Below are 14,824 nucleotides of genomic sequence, written 5' to 3'. Positions count from 1 at the left end.
GTATAAGTCCAAACACGGCAGTGCACCTATAAGAGTACAGACATTACCACATCAGGGTACTAATCAGACCATGGCTTTCAAAATGCATTAGTCCACCTCCACCCGGTACCAACCTTAACACCACCTGGCACTGGGAACTGACGTCTCCAAAAGAAATCCTAATGAAACAAGACAAATAGTACCTAATTAAACTCCGGTCGTGCCAACAGCACACCCTACTTCACCATAGCTGTATGAGCAGTATACTACATAGAGTCCATAATACCACACCGTTTAAGTAATAGGAGTACCCCTGAGGGTGAAAGAGACTACACCAAAACCAGAGGACCCCAAAGACCTTAAAACACCACTGTGTTAAGTTGCACTGAGCACTCACCCCAGAACTGGGAATTTGAATGGCACCAAATATAGATGGTAACTTGATCAGCGGGATCAGGATGGATACACCTCCACATACAAATCAGCCCGGACCTCCGGCGTAAAGCCGTATCCCGACCGTGGTCATCACTCGCCTGTAACAGCAGAGCATACCAAGTACTTGAGGTCAAATCCCTGTAAACAAGTCGACTATGTTATTAACCCCGATCCGCTCCTCCATCACGGGCAGCATGTACACTTACCAGAATATCGCGTATCTTCTATTTGCTCAAGACCAGATTTCCAAGTGCCGGTAAACCGCACTGTTCTGCTCAACGGACCGGTACAATCCACTCATGGGAGTGCGCATGTGTAGACTCTACTTAATGATGGATTCCGCCGTCAACGACGGGAAGAGGGACGTACATTACAAGTCGCCCGCCATCTTGGATTGGTAACTGAATGTAAACGAATCACTCGAAGAAAACCAACTCTAATAGACACATAGCGTTGTATGAATACAAACAACCTGTTATTCCTCCAAGGTAACTAATCCAGTGCATCAGTGGAACACGCCCAAAGCAGACCCCACCCATGGTCCAAATAGGCGAAAGACCACACAAAACACTGTTATTCGAAATTATTAGAAAGGCAGCCTCGTCCACAGGGAGTTTCAGAGCTACAAAAATGTACATTGGGTTGAGACCACAAGACCAATTCTTTAGATGATACCATATTTTCTTACATATAAAGATCATTTGAGGCAATGCAGTCACCATCAACTGTAGCGTGTACAGATCTGCATGCCATAACCTCAAAACATACCTATATTCGACTGTCCCCATTAACACTAGTCAACAAACTTGGGCTTGTTAAGCACCAAAAACATCTTACACGAGCTATACTTACAAAGAGCTTGTAAAGGGCCATTCGGGCTCTATGGTCCTGTCTGCATGTCAGGGCGAGATGGGCTCGCACAGTGAAGCGGTTTTGGGCTTGTGAGCCAGTGCTACTTTCAGACCGGTAGCCGGAGGATAGCTCTCAGTAAGGTTTGTAAAGGGTCACAGAGGACTCAGTTCAACCAGATTTAATATAGAGCTGGCTACAAGCCAACGCACATATGGCAGCCAGTGAGGCTGTATCTTCTACGGGGGACTGTGCTTTTTGGATACAAACAAATGTCAAAAGCTGGGGCGAGGTCTCTGAAAATGTAATTACCTACTCTTATAAAGCTGGATAATATAGCGACCTTGCTTAGAGACCTAAACAATACAATTGTGTTAAAAGAACTGTGGGAGTTTCTGTTCTGCTTTTGCATTTGACCGCTAGTATAGTGATGTTTGTTTGTATTACACCACGGTGCACTGCAGTGGCTAGATACTTTAAAGAATGTATTTACTGAGCGTGGGCCTAGCTTTGGGAAGCAACAAATCATAGGGGGAAGGACATAGGGAGTGAAGCAGAGATACATGGGAGCGCGGTGGGATGGGTGGACAATTTGACAGTAAGGGATCTACAAGCAACCGGGGGAGGAGACATTGGGGAACAGATCACCCAGTCTCAGGTTGTGGGGAGTGCAGGGTGTGGAGCTAGGTCTTAGGGAGGAGTCATTCCTACAGTGTGTTCCCCTTCTGAACTGATCTACTGTAGGTTTATGTACACATGGGAAAGACACAGGCAGATCATGCTGGTCTTCTGCTGAACAACGTAGAGGTGCTAAAAACATATTACAATAATACTTCTTTACATAGTAATTATTTCCTTTTGCAGGCCAACAGCAGACTAGCGAGGTAATTGAACCACAATGATGAGTTTGGAAAAACAAACTAACTGATGATGAGTAAAGAAATCTCCAGCAGTGGCCTACCTACAAATCACTCGCTGTAAGATGCATTCAAGTTTTGCCTCCAGGACTGGCTGGTCATATAAGGCAGAGTAATAGCCATCGAGCTCATTATTGCAGGAATCACTGTTGGCAGGGCCTCTTCACGCGTCCTTTTTGTGGTGATAGAAGCAGGAAAAATACTGATAAAGCCCAACAAAGATCACCCGGATTCCACAAGTTACAAACACGACGGCATTTTGCTTTGAGCAATAACTGAACTGTGGTTGGCCAACAAACAAAAATATTGAAAATATTCATTTGTAACGTAATGTACACTGAACAAAAAAATAAAATAATCAAATATGGTGTTATATTATCTGATATAAGTATCTCGCTATGTGTATTCTTTTTAAAATAACCAGCAACGACAGAGAAAATAGTGTTGGCTTTGGCACAATAACAAAAACAGGCTGTCTTGTGAGCACAGAATGATTTCAGAGGGAAAAACCACAGCGTGATGACTCAAGGATGGATCAAGACAGAATACAGAAGGTGGGGAGCACAAGAAACGCTATGGGGGAAGCGGGAGGGGGCAACAAAGTGGGCTTCGTAAAACGGCCCTAATATTGAGTTGACTTAAAATATAGTGTTCCAATTAACGTAATATGTTGAAATATGTGTTCATTACTTTTTTAAATTATATAAAATATGACTTATGGAATGAAAAATAAAGACTCTGGAATCAAAGGAAACGTGACATCGTGGCAGCCAAGAATGAGTGCATGTTGGGAAAATAGCAACTCTGCTAGGCATTTTGACTATGGTGCTACCATCGAGCACAAAAGGGGCCAGACACAATGTTGAGGCAATGTGGGCTCGGGGCGCAGTCCGACAGATACTGCACCAACTAAGCCCCCTAAAAATGTATAAATCGTTAAGCATGTCCCAGGTATGTCAAAATCTTTCAAGAATGGATGAGACCGAAAATCCATCATCTACTAACCCCAAGAAGATCGGATAGGTGAACAAAAGCAGACACTAAGGTCTCCGTTTTTGATGCTCATTTCACAAGAGTTCAGACAGCGTCATCATCCACTGGCCTCAAAAGGCCACTTGAAGCCAAAACTAAACCTGATAGTTAACATACAATGGAAGGACTAAACAAATTGCAGCTACAATTACTGAACAAAGGGACTAAACCAAGTGTTAGACGGTTGCTGTTAGACTGGCCACAGTTAAAGCATGCCTTTAACAAAGACAATGATGCTTGAAATGTAGAACACCATCCTAAACAATTAATCTCACAATTTGGACTGCAGGCGCCAAGGATCTAAGAAGCACTAGTGCAAACTGGCAACTCATCTGACAGAATTGAGACAAAACAATTAGTGAGTGAAGAAATGGTATAATTGTGTATCCAAAAAAAATAATATATTCAAGCACATTTACTTGAGACAACAGTCATGAACTGTCACACTGCGGTTAAAAGGCTGTGTTGCTATGGTGGGCCAAAGGATACAATAGACCCTACAAAATCCGCAAATTGAGTTCAATGCCTTTATTCACGAATAGCAAGAGGGGATTTGATAAACACCTAAAGGACCTATGGTTCTACCTAAAATGGGAGAAGAGGGGGCAACCTGTACAAAAGGGTCTGGGGTTGATAACTCACTATGTAGCAGGAACTTTACAGTTGGACATGTGGTGTCCCTTATGATGCATGGACTTCCAAAATGGACTCCAAAAACATAATTACCAAGGGTGCCAGGTTGGTTAAAGTTAAATGGTTTCAGGGCCTCTTTATGGGACAACCATGTGCTTCATGGTTTCCTATTCGAATACCCATAGTCTCGGAGATGTAGGGCCCAGACCCCTTATAGGCTCGTACTTCCATTTTCAGTAAAAGAACGCCCATCTCGTGTGTTAGGTGAGTCAAGACGCAAGGTGGCTCTATATCCTTGGGACTGGGAAACTGAGAGTCTTTGAAACTAACAGCAATTACTTCTCCAATCTAGGTCGAGGGTACATATCTGGCTCAGATATTAACCAGGTTCCTCACCGTAGTGACCACCTTACTCCTAGTCCATAGTCCCATTTCCTCCAAACTTATGGGACATTCCACCGTCCTGTGGGACGGGTCCGGAGCACTTGGTAAAAGCATCAAAATTGTGCAAAAAGTCTAGTCCTTCCTCTCTTTTACACGGGGTACCGCACGCGGCCGTAACCCCGCCCATCTTAGCTCTGCCCCACGCATCGCCCATCAGTCCTTTTGTATCGCCAGGTCAGAGACCTTTAAGCAATAATAGAGGAACCTTATTAGAGGGGACGGTGGGCGGGCGTATGGAGGAAAGGGGACTATGGACTAGGAGTAAGGTAGTCTCTATGGTGAGTAACCTGGTTATACTCCTACGGCCCGTCCCCTTTCCTCCATACTTCTGGGAGATTCCCAAGCACTCCTCACAGGAACTACGGGTGGATGGAAAACTCCTTATTGAAAAAGGTTCTTCAGCACAGCCTGGCCAAACTGAGCATCAGATCTGGAGCTCAGGTCTAGACAATAATGTTTACAAAATGCCGATGAGGAGGCCCATGTAGCCGCTTTTGCGATGGTCTCACAGGGGACATATTTATGAAAGGCAACTGCAGCTGCCTTGCCCCGCACCAGGTGTGCATGAATTCCTTTAGGAGGCTGCAGACCTTAGATAGTGTAAGACTCCGTAATACAGGCAGCGATCCATCTGGAGATAGTCACCTTAGAGGCCTGTCTACCTTGTGGATTACCAAAGGTCACCAACAGTTGAGAAGAGCTCCTAAATTCAGATTTTCTGTCCAGATAGATCTTAAGAGCCCTTCTAACATCCAGACAATGCAGAATTCGTTCTGCTTCTGAAGCTGGGTTTGGAAAGTAGACCGGCAGGGAGATTGACTGATTCAGATGGAAATCAGAGACCACCTTTGGCAGGAAAGAAGGATTTGTCCTTAGGACCACCTTATCCTTGTGGAAAGCCAAGAAGGGATGCTCCACCGACAGAGCTTGGAGCTCACTCACACGCCTTGCTGAAGTAATGGCGACCAAAAAAGACACCTTCCACGAAAGGTGCTTAAGGTCCACCGTGGCGATTGGTTCGAAAGTTTTATGGCGCAACGCCATAAGGACCACATTCAAATCCCACGTCAGGTGCGGCTTGCGAACCGGAGGATAAAGACGCGTCAAACCCACAAAGTGTCTCCTAATCACTGGATTTGACAGTGAATAAGAGCACTGGCCTGTGGATAGGTAGGCGGCTACCGCCGAAAGATAAGTTCTGCATTACAGAACATGAATTCCCGATTCTGCTAGGTGAGACATGAAGGACAGCACTGTGTCAATCGTAGCCACCCTGGGATCCAGCTGTTTTGCTAAGCACCAGTGACAGAATCAAAGCCACTTGCTCTTATACTGAGACCTCATCGAAGGCTTCCTGGCTGCCTGAATTATTCGCATGTGATCAGTTTGAGATGCTCTAAAGATCTGAACTCAGGCACCATGCCGCCAAGCTGAACGATTGTGGGGAGGGGTGCCACAGCTGACGATCGGGACTCACCGGTAGCCTGATCGGTGCACACACCGACAGGTGTTGAAGTTCTGAGAACCAGAACCTGGCCAGCCAACACGGGGCTTTGAGCAGAAGAGAACAGTTCACTGTGTTCCTCAGCTTGCAAATCGTCCGATGAATCAGAGGCAGAGGCGGGAAAGCATAGGCCCTCATGTTGTGCCAAGGAATCTCAAGAGCATCCCCCAGAGAGGAGGCTCCCAGACCATTTCTGGAGGCATACAGAGGCAGTTTCTTGTTTGCCGATGTTGCGAAGAGGTCCACTTCCGGAGTGCCCCAACACAGGAATATCCATGAGAGGATCTCCGCCTTCAATTCCCACTCGTAGCTGACCATTGCCCGCCGACTGAGGACATCTGCCGTGACGTTCAGCTGGCCCGGGATGTGTACTGCTACCAGCCAGACACCATGACGAACCACCCACTCCCAAATCGGGATGGCCAGGTCCACAAGAGGAGGAGACTTGGTGCCCCCCTGCTTATTGATGTAATACATTGACACCACATCGTCCGTGCGGATATGGATCACTCTGTTGGCAATGACCGGCCTGAACGCCTTGAGTGCTAGGAAAATCGCCAGAAGCTCCAGATGATTTATGTGAAGGAGCTTGTCTTGAGGCGACCAAAGGTCCGAGAACTGAAGAAAATCCAACGTCGCACCCCACCCCAGGAGAGAGGAGTCCGTCGTGACCGTCACCATCGTGGCGGGGTCTTGAAACCCCGCACCCACCGACAGGTTGCTGAGAGACAACCACCACAGCAGGTCCGCTCTCATGGAAGCCGAAATGAATATCATCTTGGAGTCTGGATCCACAGCCTGACGCCAAGAACTCCGAAGAGCCATTTGAGTCCGCCTCATCTTGAGTCGGGCAAGAGGAAGAGCCAATACACACGAGGCCATGAGGCCCAGAAGCCTCTGTAACCACCAGGCCGACATGCTCTCCGACTGCACAAACATCTGACACGTGGCCAACAGATCTGCCATTCTGTCCCCGGTCAGGCAAACTCTGCAGTCGATAGTGTTCCAGTGAAAACCCAGGAAAATCAAGTCCTGAGAGATCGTCATGCAAGATTTCCACCAGTTCACCGACAGCCCAAGGTGGAACAGGAGCTGGAGGAGAGACTGAAGATTGCACGCAGCTTTCAGCGGGCAAGGGTTGCGTAACAGCCAATCGTCCAAATACGGATATACATGAACACCCTGCAGACGAAGATGGGCTGCAATCACCGACATCATCTTCGTAAAGACACACGCTGCTGAGCTGAGGCCAAAAGGAAGCACTCGGAACTGGAAATGCTCCTCTCCCACAGAGAAACGCAGGTATCTCCAGTGGGGATTCCAGATCAGAATATGCATATTTCATCCTGAAGGTCCACCACGCTGAGCCAATCACCCATCTGCACAAAGGACTTTATCTGACCAGGCATGATCATCTTGACTTTCCCTTTCCTAGGGCACCATAAACAGTCGGGAGTAGAAGCCCTCCCCTTGTTCCCTTAGGGGAACGGGTTCCACTGCTCCGAGATCCAGTAACTTCTGAATCTCGGCCCTGAGGGAGGGCAAGCCCGACTGCTGGAAAGGAGGATTGATGGGTGGGGTAGGTGGAAGGGGTAAGCGGAAGCCCGCCCGAGCGACTGACAAGACCCACCGGTCCTCGGTGATAGTCTGCCACGCCTCCCAATGAGGATCAATGCGTCCTCCCACCGGGGTCTCGTGCGAAAAACCCTCATTTAGCTTGTTTTTCGGTGGCAGCACCAACTGAACCTGAGGAGGAGGCTGAGGAGCGGGAGAAAAACCAACTCCGTTGCTGCCACTGGTGGGAATTTCCCAATGGGGTATCGACTCTGCAGGATTTTCGATATAGAAAACCCCTGAAACCAGAGGAGGGCCGGGATTGTGACAATGGTCTCTGTGTCCTAAAAGGTGGTTTTACCAGGACAGATGAGGATTTGCTGGTCTTGGTGCTATCCTTCGTCTTGGTCAGCTCCACATCCGTTGAGGAAATGAAAAAGCTCCTTGCCGTCAAATGGCAGGTCCAAAACCTTGTCCTGCACCTCCTTGGAGAACTTGGTGGCGTGCAGCCAAGCCTGCCGAGAGGTATCCACTCCAAGCATAAGGCCCCGGGCTGAACTGTCAACGTGATGAGCCGTGGCCTCAAGCAGATCTTGAGCCAGGACCCTGGCACCCGACAATCCCGCCTTTAAGTCCTCAAGCTTTTCAGAAGGGATGAACTCCTCAAACTCCGACAGACCTTTCGACATTTTCATATTTGCCCCCGCTAGCACCAGTTCTGCATTAGCCTGAGGCAATTGGAGGGCCGAGTTGGCAAAGATCTTCCTCCCAAGGGAGTCGTGAAACTTATCCTCTTTGCCCAGGACCTGAGTAGCCATCGTAGAAGAGGATGCCGCAGGCCTGGACTGCAAAGTGGCCGCAGCCACCACTGTGGAGGAGGGGGGCGGACAAGATGCTAAGTCCACCTCTTCCGAAGAATGCAGCCTGTAGCATGCGTCAATTTTCTTATTGACAAACAGTCCAGAGTGTGGTCTCTCCCAGACTCTACGGACCTCAGCCAAAACGTCCTTCTGCAAGAACAAGCCGGTACGCTCCGATGGAGATAAGGTGAACATCCCCGAAAGCACACCCTCCTGCGGAGCAGGTGCCTCGGGCACTGGAACATCCAACAGACATGTCCAGCACCCAGTCGTGAAAGGCTCTGTTAGAGCGGAGCTGGTCTTCGCTGTCCTGATCGCCCTGCATGTCATCCGACAGATCAGGGTCCGGCTGAACCACCTCAGGCACCACAACAACCTTGTCCACTGGGGACAGCGGAAGCAAGGGTGGAAGAGTAGGGGGAGGCCCAGCAGGCAAAAGCGGTCTCGGCGGAACCACCGGAGACGCAAGTTGAACCGACGGCGCAGGCGGGCATATCTCCCTAAACAAGCCTTTAAAGTACTCCTTCATGGGGTCGGAACGCATACGTTTTTGAAACTTGCCGTAAAAGGCGTCCTACGCCGACAACTTTGGAGCGGCTGGAGGAGGCCTCTCATGAGGAGGGTAGTTCCAGGGACGCAGGGGAGAGGGTTGCCAAGAAGGCCCATCCCCAGAGGTGTCCACATAAATCAAGGGTGCCGACGCGGCAGGCAGCGAGACATTGTGCCGAAGGGCCATCCGGGCGTTGCAGTCATAAACTGGATGAAATGGATGTGCACAAGGAAACCGATGTTCACCTGCAGAACCAACCCCTACACCTAAGGCCGATGGCATAGTTGTAAGGGATGTATCCAAAATGGCCGCCGTGGTCTTGGTGGGAACGGCCGCCACTTTGTCGGCACCTGAGGAGAAATGCGACACGTGTGGAAGTGAGGCAGGGGTCCCCACAGGTGGTTCAGGGGTCTTCATTTTAGCCTTAACACAAGGAACCTCGGCCGAGCTGGTACTGTGTGGCCTAGGATGTTTTTGTGACATGCTAATAGCCAGACTAGCCTTCTCAGGAAGGGCCTCGGCACTGCCAGTAAAAGAGGGATTACAGTTCAAAACCTCACTCCTTGCCCCCTCAACAGTTCTGGAGTCACCGCAAGAGCGGGAACGATGAGGAACACCTTGCACCGAGAAGGCCTTAACAGGCCTCTCAGAACTGTTGGTCACCTTAGCCTCTAAGTGAGGGACTTCGGACCAGAGTCCGGTAGAAGCCTTTTCACTCCGGGCCTCCAACTTCCGTTCGGTATCAACAAGCCCAGCGGAGGCCTTGGGGCACACCCCGGTACTTTTGAGGGAAGTTCCAATGAAGGAGGCCTCGGAGCGAGCTCCGGTATCCCATGACTCAGTAGAACTAGGTCTACAAACAGCCCCCACAGGAGGGGCCTCGGATTGTAATCCGGTGTCAACAACAGGCCCCTTACGGAGACCCTCAGAGAAAACTCCGGTACACTTTTTAGTCCCAGACGGTACCTCAGGGCAAGCCCCGGTAACAGAACCCTTGGCGCTCCTCCCAGGCCGGGAAGACCCCAGAAAGGAGTCCCCCGGCCGGGGTGCCCTAAAAAGTAAGGAACTTACCGGGCGTTTCTTCTTCTCGTCGATGAAGGATTGAAAATGCGTAGGAGGAGTGCGCTGAAACCCCTCCTCCCACCACTCTAACCGACGTTTAAGTGCCCGGACCGAAAGGGAACTGCAATAAAAAACACGAGTCCCACCGGTGGTCAGGAACCAAACACTCTAAACAAAGAGGATGGGGATCCACCCTAGCAAAGTGTCGCTGACAGGAAGAACAGTTCGGGAAGTGTAGCTGAAATGGCATAGACAGACTATCACGTGATCGCTAGCGAGTGCCAGAGAGGAGGAAAAATGGAAGAAAAAACCTTTTCGCGGATGCAAGTGCGTCCAGTCTCGAACGAGCGGAGAAAAGGACTGATGGGCGATACGCGGGGCGGAGCTAAGATGGATGGGGTTACGGCCGCGTGCATTACCCCAGGTAAAAGAGAGGTAGGACTAAAATATTTGCTAAATTGTGATGCTTTTACAAGGTGCTCCGGTCCCGTCCCACAGGACGGAGGAATGTCCCATAAGTATGGAGGAAAGGGGACGGGATGAAGGAGTATACCCTCTGACCAAAGGTCTGTCTCCTGGGATGATAGATATACCTTGGACACATTCTTCCCACTTGTAGCGAGTTGTCAGGCTATGGTATAGTGACCCACCAGCCATAATTCTCGCTACTGAGCTAACCTCTACGTTTTAACCTGCTCTCAGCAGGCTCTTTGCATTTTCTCCAGGTCTGGAAAGGCTTTTGGCTTACTCTCCTCATTTAGGTCTGATCTCCGCCAGTGGCTGAGATATAACCCACAACCGGATTTCAGCCTCTTTTCTTGCTCCCATCTCAGCCAGGGCCTAGGATGTGGCCCTCAGCAGGCTACCAGAATTCACTTTAAGGCTTTGACTCTATCTACATTTCTCTCCCTTCCTCCTGCCTCCAGGTAGGTAGAAAGTCCAGTCATTGATACTCCTGGGAACTGTGGGATTTTATAGTATGCCTGATTAATAAAAAGGTTTGATTAGGGCTTCACCAATATCTCCCCACTATGTCTGTGATCAGATAAGCCCTGATCTTGGGTGTGCATTCCCAGATGGCTCATTTCCCTTTCTGAAGCTCATCATGTGACGGTACGACTCCCTCTTGGTGATTGGATCTCATTATCCCATGACTGGTGTAGGCAGAGGATTTAAAACATGCATCTGCTATCATTAAGTCAGGAGGATCGATCAGCCATGCAGTGTGATGGACAGCCTTAGTGCTGGTATTCTACCGGACAACACTGTAGTTCTAACCAGTGAAGTGTTCATTTCCCATCCATGAGTCAGCTGTGCAAACTGCCTGATGCTAGCATGCAGAAACAAGCCGGTCGCGAGAATGCTTACGCTCACTGACCGATTTAGTCCCTGTTTTCCGTCCCTGTTCCAAACAAGGATATGCACGAACCACAACTCCCACCCCCCAAGTAGGGAGGGGTGCTGCACCTGAAAGTAAAATTGCTGATAACGGGAGATTGGCTACTCCCTGAGTTCTTACATGACTAATGGACCCACATTACCACAGTGAATTGTATAGGTATCCCAACGGGGACCCCTCTTTATTTATAAAAGCACTTATATGTATACTACCTTTCCCTTTACGATTCCCTAGTATTACCCTGGCCTGAGCACCAACTAAATGAGGAGCTGAAACGTCCCTTCACCCTTCCTAGGAGGGTTTGTGAGGGCGAGCCTGAGGCAATACATCCCTTACCTAAATTCAGGTACCACCCATATGGAGTGTGAACCCAAAAGATGGACTCTGTCAGTGGTCCCTTCTCACTAAGCAGCTTCAGGCAAGCAGCTACACTAGCCCGCTATCTGGTTACCTCCCTTCTACCCCGTTTCATATAACAAAAAGCCTACACCTACTTACCTTCTACCATTACATTTCCATTAAAAATACCCTACTCCCTAAATATCATCCTACTTACATTTAATAATTAAATATATACATTAACTGTCAGGAATATACATTATAAACAAGGCCGTCAAGACAATACTGCACTGATGATCCCTAATAAGGGTGAAACCAGGTATGTAGTTGTCCCGACAGCCTTGCAAAATGCCTGTCTTGAGTTGTTTAAGATATGTATAAAGTAGCACTGCCCTCTAAGACAACATTTCCTGGAGAAAAGGTTTCTAATTTGCATGACCACAATGCCTTGCTGTTGCAGCTCAAAACAGGAGTTGAACCTCCAGAGATGGCTACTAGGTGGCATTGTGGAATATGTGATTTGGCTTAAATTGACTGTCCTACTTAACTATACATGCATATATGCATTGACTTACAACATGTATACTACGTATAAACAGTATGTTATAATGGGGTGACTGCTGCAGTCAGTCACCCCCTTTACAGTACCTTCATGGGTCTGTCCTGGTGGCTGGCTGGCAGGCTGCATGAATGGCTGATTGCTGGTGGTAGTGCTGGCTGGGGCCTGGCCCCTCGCTCTTCAGGGTGGCCTTGTCCACCACATGGAGCCACCAGCCCTCACCGCACAACAAACACTTGTCCTGGGAGTCCCCCTATACGAGTGGGGATCCGTCCATCACCACTGCTGCGTTTTCTGGTCTTTTGAGGGAGCCCATGGGGCACCCACCAGCTTTGACTGTGCACCCGCGTCTTCTTCTGGTCTTCTGGGTGGGCCCCGTTGGCTGGGCGCTGTGAGGAATCACAGACTATTGCCACTTCTTCCATGGCAGAAGCCCCCATTCATGAGACCAGGGAGGTGAGGTCACTACCCGATAGTCCCCCTGGGGATGGTACTCAGCGGGTGGGTCTCATGGGAAGGGAAACAGTCCATGGGACCAGTGACGTTCGCCTTGGGAGAATTCAGTAGTATTCACCCATTCATTTCTGTCCCCTCCTTCCTTTAAACCCACTCCCTTCCCTGTGGTCCCCCACAACAATGTATCCCTGTAGAGTAGAGGATTCCATTCATTAAGATCATACTGGGACAAGGAAGTGTGAGGCTTACCCCGGTGGAGTGCGTTAAGAAGGATTTCTAAACTGTATTCTAGTGGGCAGAGGTTCAGAAGGCCAGCCTAGTTTCTTGGAACAGGGTAACCGTCTGGACAAGCCAGACCAATCAACGTAGCATTGGGGGCAGTCAAGACTAGGTCTCAGGAGGGGTGAGGGTGATCGAAAGCCAACAATGAGCACACACAGTAAACAACACTACAAATTACTCTGTGAGGTACATATATCAAAAATACATATACATTTATTAAAGGCCTTTTAAATCAAACACAAAGCAAATATCAGCAGTAAGAACTAACCTAACACAACACTACAATCAAAGATATATACATATACCAATGGCCTAAAGGAATAGTGCACAGCAAGGGTCCACAACCTATGAAGAAAGGGAGCAAACAGTGCGAATTTACTTTACGCAGTCCTTCACTTACCACACCATAACTGAGAGGCAATCCAATCCCTACGATGAGAGGAACCTTATGCTCAAAAGTACTTTCAGATGCAGGTGCACGTGATCGTGCAGTGGGCAAAAAAACGGGGTCACTTGCAAGGGCTGTAGCAGCTCAGGAAGGCGGGTGAGGCAGTGAAAAATAAGCAAGCACTATTCGAGGAGGGTCTCCTAAAGAGGGCAGAACAGGATCCAAGAGTTGGGAATAGCTCGGTAGCACAGACTACCTTGATAAAGAAGTGGCCCTCAGGGGAGCACAGCAGAAGGGCACCCTCGAAGTTAATCATCACGGCTGGGCGACACAGTGACCGTGTGCATTCGGGTTCAGGTATACTCTCCTAATTCCAGACCTAGGACGCCTAGGTGTACGAAACTCAGCTGGAGAGTGCCTTAAACCCAGTGCTTACGATCTCCAAAGTGTCAAGTGTCAACTCGAGACAGCAGCGGTTCCAGGGCAAAGGTCTCGTGCAAGCTGGTCCGTTCACTGGTTGGCCCAGGAACACTTCCGAGAAAGGCTTGCTTTCAGATTAAGGTGGAGGTGAATAGTTAGTCCCACTATTCCAATGGGTCGAAGCACCTTTTCAGACCTTCCTAGTTTGATCAGAAACAGAAGAGTCCAGCGGGACAACAGTGGACTCGTGCCAAACCTTCCAGCGGGTCACCAGTGGTTCCTCGACTCGGCTTCTTGGTTTCAGGATAAATGGCTCCTATTCTAAGTTCAGTGAGAACTCAAGAGATCGACCTGGCATGGGTGTTTGGGCCCTTCTCTTACCCAGAATCTCCTTCGCGTCATAACAAAGAGTACCCAAAGAGAGATGTGCTCACATACAGTCATCCCAGACATAGACCAATCACGGAGCACAGTGGTCCCAGTCATTCCCAGCACACCAGACATCCTGGAACTAGACCGTCCAGCCCACATACTGGAGGCACACACACAAGGCATGCAAAAGTCTGCGAAAGCTTAGTTTTGCATGGGGATCTGCATGACCAAATAAGGGTTTTCCAGGGTCTGCTCCACCTGGGGAAAGCAAAGGGACAAGATAGCCAAACGACAGAACAAAGGACCTTGTGAACTGGCCATTTTGGGGCCAAGCCACTGTCCTGGACCAAACGCAGTAAACGCGATATGGACCACAAGAAAGCGTTAAAAATTTATGAAAAAGAACAGCTGCCACCAGCTCTGTCCAACTTCTATCAGAAAATCCTTTGAGGGTGTCTAATGTGGCCGACTGCTACCAGCTGACCGGTTCACTGGGCATCAGCCCCTTCGTCAATCTGCATATGACCGCCACTGATTGGCTGGGCCTGCTTCATCATCAGCTGCCCTTCCGGAGCCAGCTTGCGACGCCAGCATCATTAAAGGCCTTCGTTTAAGGCCTGGATTACCTCCCTAACTGGCCTGGACTGGCGATGGCCGCGGGCTATTTGCCTGCCTTTTTTACCGGCGCTGTCTCCTCCACCCGGATTTGTGTCCCCCCCAAATCTCCCACAGATCCACCAACTTTGATGCGTCTCTATGCACTGTGCCCCCAGCCAGAACATGCCTGGTA

The 14,824-nt window shown here is 49.2% G+C and overlaps 1 protein-coding gene across 2 annotated transcripts in view; it reads right to left on the bottom strand.

Annotated features, from left to right (window-relative positions):
- RSU1 (Ras suppressor protein 1) overlaps positions 1–14,824 on the bottom strand; it is a 994,395-nt gene that overhangs the window by 781,919 nt on the left and 197,652 nt on the right. The gene's annotated exons all lie outside the window — the stretch shown is intronic.

The sequence above is a fragment of the Ambystoma mexicanum genome, chromosome 2q (genome assembly GCF_040938575.1).
Source record: "Ambystoma mexicanum isolate Mex_15411 chromosome 2q, UKY_AmexF1_1, whole genome shotgun sequence".
NCBI lineage: Eukaryota > Metazoa > Chordata > Amphibia > Caudata > Ambystomatidae > Ambystoma > Ambystoma mexicanum.
The sequence above is the reverse complement of the archived record's forward strand: the minus strand, read 5'-3'. Positions and strand labels throughout refer to the sequence as shown.